Genomic DNA, 9,654 nt, shown 5'->3' with positions numbered 1-9,654 from the left:
GCTGTGGTAATTATAGATAGCAATTCACAGGCTGTATCTCCACAGGGACTTCTTCTCAGAATGAGAAAAAGACTCAGGTAGAAAAAACTCCTGGGTTCTTTCCATAGAGACCTGAAGGAATATGGTGGTCTAAGTGCTCCAGGTGGTGGCTGGCTGACTTGGAACTTGCAGCTTTTTATCTCCCTCCAGGATATCTTGGTAGATTCAGTTACAATGACTTGCCAACTTCATGTATGGCAAGTGACAGTGGAAGGGATGATTGACTTCTCTCCACAGGAGTTGCTTCCTTGGATGATAACTGTGAGGGCTAAGATTGAAGTAGGCCTTGTGGGCTGAGGGGGAGGGGGAGAAGGGGGTAGGATTGCAATTACTGTGATGATTCCTTAATTTCAATCTCATTTTACTCTTAAAATAAATAATTTTTTATTTAAAAATGAAACTGGACATCAGCACCAGTGAACTTTTAACTTTTTCAGCATATTTCAATCAACCCATATTATTGCATATTATATTATAGAAATGTTTTAGTCATTTCCTCAAAATCCTCATTATTCTTTAACTTCTCCATTGTCAGTCATTAATGTTTCTTCCCACATTGTAATCATCAGGGTAATCCATTCTATTGTATTTTTCATCTTTGGATTATTTCATAAAGATCTTTCCAAGTTTTCTTCTATTCCTCATATTTGTCTGTATTAATTGTATTCTATCAATGTTTCACTTTCTTATTTTATCCCCCCACTTTTCAATACTTAAGTTGTTTCTCCTTCCCATTACTAATTTGAAAATCTTTAGATAACTATTGTAAAAATATAATAACTTTCAGGACATATTCTCCACATTAGGATTGTTTGATCCTATGATCAAACACTGATATGGGGGGCAGCTAGGGGGCGCAGTGGATAGAGCACCAGCCCTGAATTCAGGACCATCAGAGTTCAAATCTGATCTCAGACACTTAACACTTCCTAGCTGTGTGACTCTGGGCAGGTCACTTAACCCCAGCCTCAGGAAAAAAAAAATGATATGATTACTTTTGTAATTTTTGTAGGTCCTTCCAGATTGTTCTCACAAAGATTCTAGAAGTGTTTAATTGCATGAATAATAAATGAGTATTTTCATTCATCTGTAATTGCATGATTTGAATTTCAATTACTCTAGAGATTATTTCTTATTTGATAGGTATTAAATCAAAGTTGTTCAATTTTGCATTTTTTTTGATAATTGAGAAAGTAGGATAATTGGGAAGTAGGGCATTCTGAAGTCAACAATATTTTTTCTCCTCTAAAATTTTTCTGTATATGTTCATAATTTATTCATTATAGACTGAAAATAACTTTTGCAATTCTAGCATTTTCTTAACTAATTTAGATATTAAATTTCATCTGTGATAGGACTATATCTATAGTTCTTATCAAACTCTTGCCTCTCCCTTTCTCCTTCAAACAAGAGGAATGAGAAAGAGATTGTTACCTCAGTTAATTTTTTTTTTAAACAGCATGAGCAATGATAGTCATCTGCTTCAATCCTGGGAGGACAGTTTTCACTTTGTGGTCACCAGGCTCCATCTTAGATTCTTCATCAGAGAACTATGCATACCAGAAGCATGTATACTTCCATATTAGGAGTGTTAATTCCAGGTTTAATATAGTAAGGGTTGTCGAAATAGTAAAAGGTTATAGTAGATAGGCCAGAAGTCAGGAAGACCTGACTTCCAATCAAGTCTTATGTACTTCCTAGCTTTGTAATCCTGATAAAGGCCTCATTTCCAAAATATACAGAGAATTGACTCTAATTTATAAGAAATCAAGCCATTCTCCAATTGATAAATGGTCAAAGGATATGAACAGACAATTTTCAGATGAAGAAATTGAAACTATTTCTACTCATATGAAAGGTTGTTCCAAATCACTATTGATCAGAGAAATACAAATTAAGACAACTCTAAGATACTACTACACACCTGTCAGATTGGCTAAGATGACAGGAAAAGATAGTGACAAATGTTGGAGGGGATGTGGGAAAACTGGGACACTGATGCATTATTGGTGGAGTTGTGAACAGATCTAGCCATTTTGGAGAGCAATTTGGAACTATGCTCAAAAAGTTATCAAACTGTGCATACCCTTTGATCCAGCAGTGCTACTACTGGGCTTATATCCCAAAGAAATACTAAAGAAGGGAAAGGGACCTGTATGTGCCAAAATGTTTGTGTTAGCCCTTTTTGTAGTGACTAGAAACTGGAAGATGAATGGATGCCCATCAATTAGAGAATGGTTGAGTAAATTGTGGTATATGAATGTTATGGAACATTATTGTTCTGTAAGAAATAATCACCCAGATGAATATAGAGAGGCTTGGAGAGACTTACATGAACTGATGCTCAGTGAATTGAGCAGAACCAGGAGATCATTATACATAGCAACAACAATACTTGTATCCACTGATGGAAGTGGATATCTTTGACAAAGAGAAGATCCAAGTCAGTCCCAATTGATCAGTGTTGGACAGAATGAGCTATACTCAGAGAAGGAACACTGGGAAATGAATGTGGACTACTCAAACTTTCCAAACTATTCCACTTCTCTTGTTGTTTTTCTTCCCAGGTTACTTTTACCTTCTGAATCCAATTTTTCTTGTGCAACAAGAGAAATGTATGGATACACACGCATATATTTTATCTAAGATTTATTTTAACATGTTTAACATGTATGAGACTGCCTGCCATCTAGGGGAGGGGTTGGAGGGAGGAAAGGGAAAAGTTGGAACAGAAGTGAGTGCAAGGGACAATGTTGTAAAAATTACCCATGTATATGCTCTATCAATAAAAAGCTGTAATAATAAAACAAAAGAAAATAAATAAATAAAAGAAATTTTTTAAAAAGAAGAAAACTATTCTGAGAAGATATTCATGAGCTTTTTCTGACTCCAAAAGAGTCTATGGTGTTAAAAAAAAAAGGTTCAGAACTTCTGTTTTAGGAAATAGGAAGTTGAATTTGAAAGCAACCTTGAGAGTTCTTATGATTTCATAGAAGCGAAAATACATCTAAAAGTGACTCAAAAGCTAACCCACAACAACTTGATGGAGGATGACAAGGAATGATCTGAGGCTTTGATTATTCATGAGCAAGAAAAAACCCAACAAAATAGGCAAACCCTTAGTAAACCTGATTAAAAAAAGGAAAGAGAAAAAGCAAACTGTTAGTCTTGAAAATGAAAAAGGAGAACTCACCACTAATGGAGATGGAAGCTATGAATGCACCTTTAGCAAAAAAAAATGTTGAAAATAAAAGTTATATATAATGAGAGGATTGGACTCAATTATCTTAAAGAGTCCTCTCACTTCTAAATTTCTATATCCTGTGATCCTATGTAGGATAAGTTCAACCAATTGAAGAATCTTGTAATGGAAGTTGGAAGCAAATAGACTAAAATGATTTCTGGAGGAGTAAGGAACTATTTTTTGATTAACATAATCTCTAAATTCTCTTGCTAATGAATAGTTATCGAATTTATTGGCATAAAGTTGAGCAAAGTAGCTCCTAACTATTGTTCTAATTTCCTCTTCATTACATTTTCATTTACATCTAAATTTTGAGATGTAGAGCTGCTCTTCTCATCTTCTCCACTGGGTTCTTCTTATTTTTGAACAAAACCTATTTTAAGCACACCTCCAAACATGTCCTGTGGTTTGAGAAAGCACTAAAGGAATTAGGCTCATATAGCCCATCTACTCACCTTTATAGCTATACTTGATTTTTCAACCTATTTTGCATCATCACACTCTTGTCATTGCTGTGTACAATATTTTCTTGGTTCTACCTACTTCACTTAATATCATTTCATGGAAGTCTCTCCAGGTCTTCCAAAATCATCCTGTTGATCATTTCTTATAGAACAACAATATACCATAGCGTTAATATACCATAACATATTCAGCCATTTTCCAACCGATGAGCATCTACAATTCCCAGCTTCTTGTCACTACAAAAAGGGCTGTTACAAACATTTTTGCACACATGGATCTTTTCCCCTTTTTATGATCTCTTTGGAATATAGGCCCAGTAAAGACAGTGCTAGATCATATGGTATGCACAATTTGATAGCCCTTAGGCATCGTTCAAAATTGTTCTCCAGAATGGGTGGATCAATTCACAACTCCATTAACAATGTATTACTAAATGTTACCAACAAAGTTCAGCAGCAAGAGATACAAAGAGAAATTCTATTGAAAATAACTGTAGATAATATAAAGTATTAGGAATATACCTACCAAGATAAAATCAGGAACTACATGAATTACAAATTGCAATTACAATTACAAAATACCTTCCACATAAGTGAAGTCATATCTAATCAACTGGAAAAATATCAAGTGTTCATGGGTAGACAGCGAACATAATAAAAATGACAATTCTACCTAAATTGATTTACTTATTCAGTGCCATACCAATCAAACTTCCAAGAAATTATTTTATAGAGCTAGAAAAATAATATCAAAATTCATCTGGAAGATTAAACAGCCAATAATTTCAAGGGAATTAATAAAAATGCAAATGAAGATGGTCTAGCTATATCAGACCTAATACTATATTATAAAGTAGCAGTCATCAAAACCATTTGGTACTGCTAGGAAATAGAGTAGTTGATCAGTGGAATAGGTTAGGTTCACAAGACACAATACTCAATGACTATAGTAATCTAGTGTTTGATAAACTCAAAGATCTCAGCTTCTGGTATAAAAACTCACTTTTAGAAAAATTGCTGGGAAAAATTGGAAACTAGTAGAGCAGAAACCAGGCATTGACCAATGCCTTGTTCAAAGATAAGGTCAAAATGGGTTCATGATTTAGACATAAAGAGTGATACTATAAACAAATTAGAACAGCAAAGTATAGCCTACATCCCAGATCTGTGGGTACATCATGAAATGCAAAATATGTAATTTTGATTACATAAAGTTGAAACGTTTTTGTACAAACAAAACCAATGCATCCATGATTAGAATGGAAGAAGAAAACTAGGGGGAAATTTTTATATCCAAGGATTTTGATAATAGCCTCATTTCTAAAATATATAGAGAATTTACTCAAATTTATAAGAATACAAGCCATTCTCCAATTGATAAATACCCCAAAAATATAAATGGACAATTTTCAGATGAAGAAATTAAAACCACTTCTATTCATAAGAAAAAAAAATGCTCTGAATCACTGTTGATCAGAGAAATGCAAATTAAAACAATTCTGAGGTACCATTATACACATCTCAAATTGGTTAAGATGACAGAAAAATATAATGATAAATACTGGAGGGGATGCGGAAAAACTGGAACACTAATAAAAATAGATTTTAAAAAATAAAATTGTCTTGATTCTCTTCCAGGAATTCTAGTTGTTTTTGTGACTAATCTACGTTTTCCTTTAAGTACTTTCTTTTAAAGATTTTAAAGTTATTCTGTTGGGGGAATTTTTGTCTAGTGTTTTCACTGCAATAGATTTTTATTATTAGAATTCTCTTCAGGCTTATTCTTCCAGCCTGGAAGCAGATACCATAGACAATTACAATCAGAATCCTACAATATATTGTTCATATGAAGCACATTTAAAGCAGAAAAGCACATGCAGATTAAAGGTGAGGATTTGGAGTAGTATCTATTCTGATTCAGTTGAAGTTTAAAAAAAAAAGTAAACATAATCTCAAACCAAAAAAATAAAAAAAAAAGAAAGAAAAAAGAAAAAGAAAAAATACATATAATTAAAAGATTAAAAAGAGATAAGAAATTTTCATCTTCATTAAAGGTACCAGAAACAATGAAGTAATATCAATATAAAATATAAATATATGTATTTATACATATATACAAATATATTCCAAAATATAACACCCACATTTTTAAAGAAGTTAAATGAGTTACAGAAAGAAATAGACAATAAAACTATATTATCAGAGAGCCTCAACTTTCCCCCCTCAGAACTAGCTAAATCTAACCACAAAATAAACAAGAAAGTAGTGATTGATATGAATTGAATTTAGAGAGTTATATATGATAGATTTCTGGAGAAAACTGAATTGAATTAAAAACAAAACGTTTTTTTTCTCAGTGGTATATGGTATCTACACAAAAACTGACCATGTATTAGGGAATCAAAATGTCACAATTAAATGCAGAAGAGAAGAAATATTAAATGTTATCTTTTCAGACCATAATGTAATAAAAATTAAAGTTAACAAAGGGATATGGAAAGAAATTAATAATAAATGTGAAATTAATCTGATCCTAAAGAATGAGTAATTCAAAGGATGATTTATAGACACTAACAGTAAGTTCATTAAAGATGATGACAACAATGAGACAATATACTAATATTTATAGAATGCAGCCAAAGCAGTACATAAGGGAAAATTTGTGTCTATAAACACTTACCTCAATAAAATAAAAAAAGAAAATATAAATGAATTGGGCATGCAACTAAGAAAAAATTAAATAAACAACAAATTTAAAATTCCCAATTAAACACCAAATTGAAAATTATGAAAATCAAAGGAGAAATTAATAATGTTGAAAGTAAGAAAACCATTGAACTAATAAATAAAACTAGGAGCTAGTATTATGGAAAAAATAACATAGAAAAACTATTGATTAATTTGATCTTTGAGAGAGAGAGAGAGAGAAAGAGCTAGAAAAGAAAAGCAAATTAAATTATTAGCATCAAAAAATAAAAAAAGGAATTCACCATCAATAAAGAGGAAATTAAAGCAATTAATCGGAACTATTTTGACCAATCAAATGCCAATAAATTTAACAATTAAAGAGGAATGGAAGAATGCTTACATAATAATTGCCCTGATTTACAAAAGAGGAAATAGAACACATAAATGACCCTATTTCAGGAAAAGAATTGAATAAACTATCCAAGAGCTCCCTAAAAAAATCCAGGGCCAGATGGAGTTATAAATGAATTTTACCAAACATTTAAAGAATTGTTAATTACAATACTACATAAAACTTATTTTTTTAAAAAATAGGCAAACAAGCAGTCCTATCACATTTCTCTTATGAGACAATTATGATTCTGATCCATAAATCCAAGGAACAAAAACAGAAATAAAACTATAAATCAGTTTTCTTAATGATTATTGATGCAAAAGATTTAAATAAAATATTACAGGAGATTACAACAATATGTCACAAGGATCCTATACTACAAAGAGTTAGAATTTATACCAAGTACGCAGGACTAGTTCAATATAATATACTATATCAATTTAAAAAAAACACAAAAATCTTAGAATTATCTTACTAAATGTAGAAAAAGCTTTTGACAAACTAATCACATTATAAATAATTCAAGAACATAGGAAGGAATGGAGCTTTGCTTAAAGTTATAAATAGTATCTAAAATCTACAATTTATATTTATATATATAATGTATATAATATTATAGTATATTATGAAATTATATATAATGCACATATAATATATATATATATAATTTATAATTTTATAAAATTAAATAAAATATAGACTTATAAACTTATATTTTATATTATATATAATATATTACTTATCATAAATATTATATATTATATTATTATGTTAATATATAATATATTATTATATGTTAATATATAATGCAATATATTATATATTATAAAATTCATAATTTTATAAAATTTAAAATCTAAAATTATAAACAGTATCTAAAATCATCAACAAACATTATTCATAATGGGAGATAAACTAGAAACTTTTTCAATAAAATCAGGGATGAAGCAAATATACCCATTATCATGGCAGCTATCACAGTAAGGCAGGAAAAGGAAATTTAAAATAATTACAATAGGCAAGGAGGAAATAAAGTATTACTCTTTGCAAATGATATGATGGTATCCTCAGAGAATGCTAGAAAATCAATTAAAAGGGTTAAAATTATTAAAAACTTTAACAAAATTGCAGAATAAAAAATAAACCCACATAATTTTTCATTTCTATTTATTATCATCAAAGCCCATAAAGAAGAGATTAAAAAAAAGAAAATTAGGGGAGTCAGCTTGCCAAATCAAACTCAAGAACTTTACAAGCACAATTCCAAAAAATATTTCAATTATTCATGTGTAGGCTGTCATTAAAATAAAAGTGACAATTATATTTAAATAAAATAATTTATTCCATGGCATACCAATCAAACTAGCAAAAATCATTTGATAAAGTTAGAAAAAATAATAGCAAAATTTATCTGAAAAAAAGTCAAGTATATTAAGGAAATTAATGGCAGAAAATGGGAAGCTGAATTAGCTATACCACATGTTAATGGATATTATAAAGTGATTATCATTAAAATAATCTTGTATTGATTATAAATAAAATGATAGTTCAGTGCAATATATAAGTTATACAATAAAAGGTAGAAACTGAACATAGTGATCTAGCAGTTGATAAACTCAAGGATTCAAACTTTTGGGACAAGAATTCAATACTTGACAAAAATTACTGAGAAAACTGGAAAGCAGACAAAAAAACCCACCATATGCCAAGATAAGGTCAAGATGGATATACGATTACTATATAAAAGGGAATACCACTGGCAAATTAGGACAGTATGGAAGAGTATACCTATCATATCTGTGAATAAGAAAAGAATTTATGACCAAACAAGAGAGAGAATATTGTGAAATGTTACATAAATAATTCTGAATAAATTAAATTTTAAAACTTTGCACAAACAAACCCAAAGAAGGCAAGATTACAAGGAAAGCAGATAGGCATGCAACTAAAAGATCTAGAAAAAGTACAATTTTTAAAAAACCACTTAAATACCAAATTAGAAATTCTGAAACTCAAAGTTAAACTAATAAATAAAACAAGAAGTTAGTTTTATTAAAAAAAAAAAAAAAAAAAAGATAAAACTTTGGTCAATTTGATCAGAAAAAGGGGAAAAAAATCACCAGCATCAAAAATGAAAAGGGTGAACTTAACACCATTGAAAAAGAAATTAAAGCAATAATTAAAAACTATTTTGCCCAACTTTTTGGCAGCAAATCTGACAATCTAACTAAAATGGATGCATATTTACAAAAATATAAATTGCCCAGGTTAACAGAGAAGGAAAAAAAATTACTTAAATAGTATCATTTTAGAAAAAGAAATTGAACAAGTCGTTAAGGAATTCTTTAAGAAAAAATTTCTGGAGCCAGATGGATTCACAGGTGAATTTTACCAAACATTTAAAGAATAATTAATTCCAATAATATGTAAACTATCTGGAAAGATGGGTAAAGAAAATGTCTTGCCAAAATCCTTCTATGACACAAATATGGCATTAATACCTAAACCAGGAAGAGCTAAAACAGAGAAAGAAAGAAAGCATAAAGCAGGCAAAGAAAATTTTACAGCAATATCTGTAATAAAGATCTATTCTTTGTTGGAGGGGATGTGGGAAAACTGGGACACTGATACATTGTTGGTGGAGTTGTGAAAGAATCCAGCCATTCTGGAGAGCAATTTGGAACTATGCCCAAAAAGTTGTCAAACTGTGCATACCCTTTGACCCAGCATTGCTGTTATTGGGATTATATCCCAAAGAAATACTGAAGAGTGGAAAGGGACCTGTATGTGCCAAAATGTTTGTGGCAGCTCTTTTTGTTGTAGCT

This window comes from Sminthopsis crassicaudata, chromosome 1, assembly GCF_048593235.1.
Source record: "Sminthopsis crassicaudata isolate SCR6 chromosome 1, ASM4859323v1, whole genome shotgun sequence".
Lineage (NCBI taxonomy): Eukaryota > Metazoa > Chordata > Mammalia > Dasyuromorphia > Dasyuridae > Sminthopsis > Sminthopsis crassicaudata.
The sequence above is the reverse complement of the archived record's forward strand: the minus strand, read 5'-3'. Positions refer to the sequence as shown.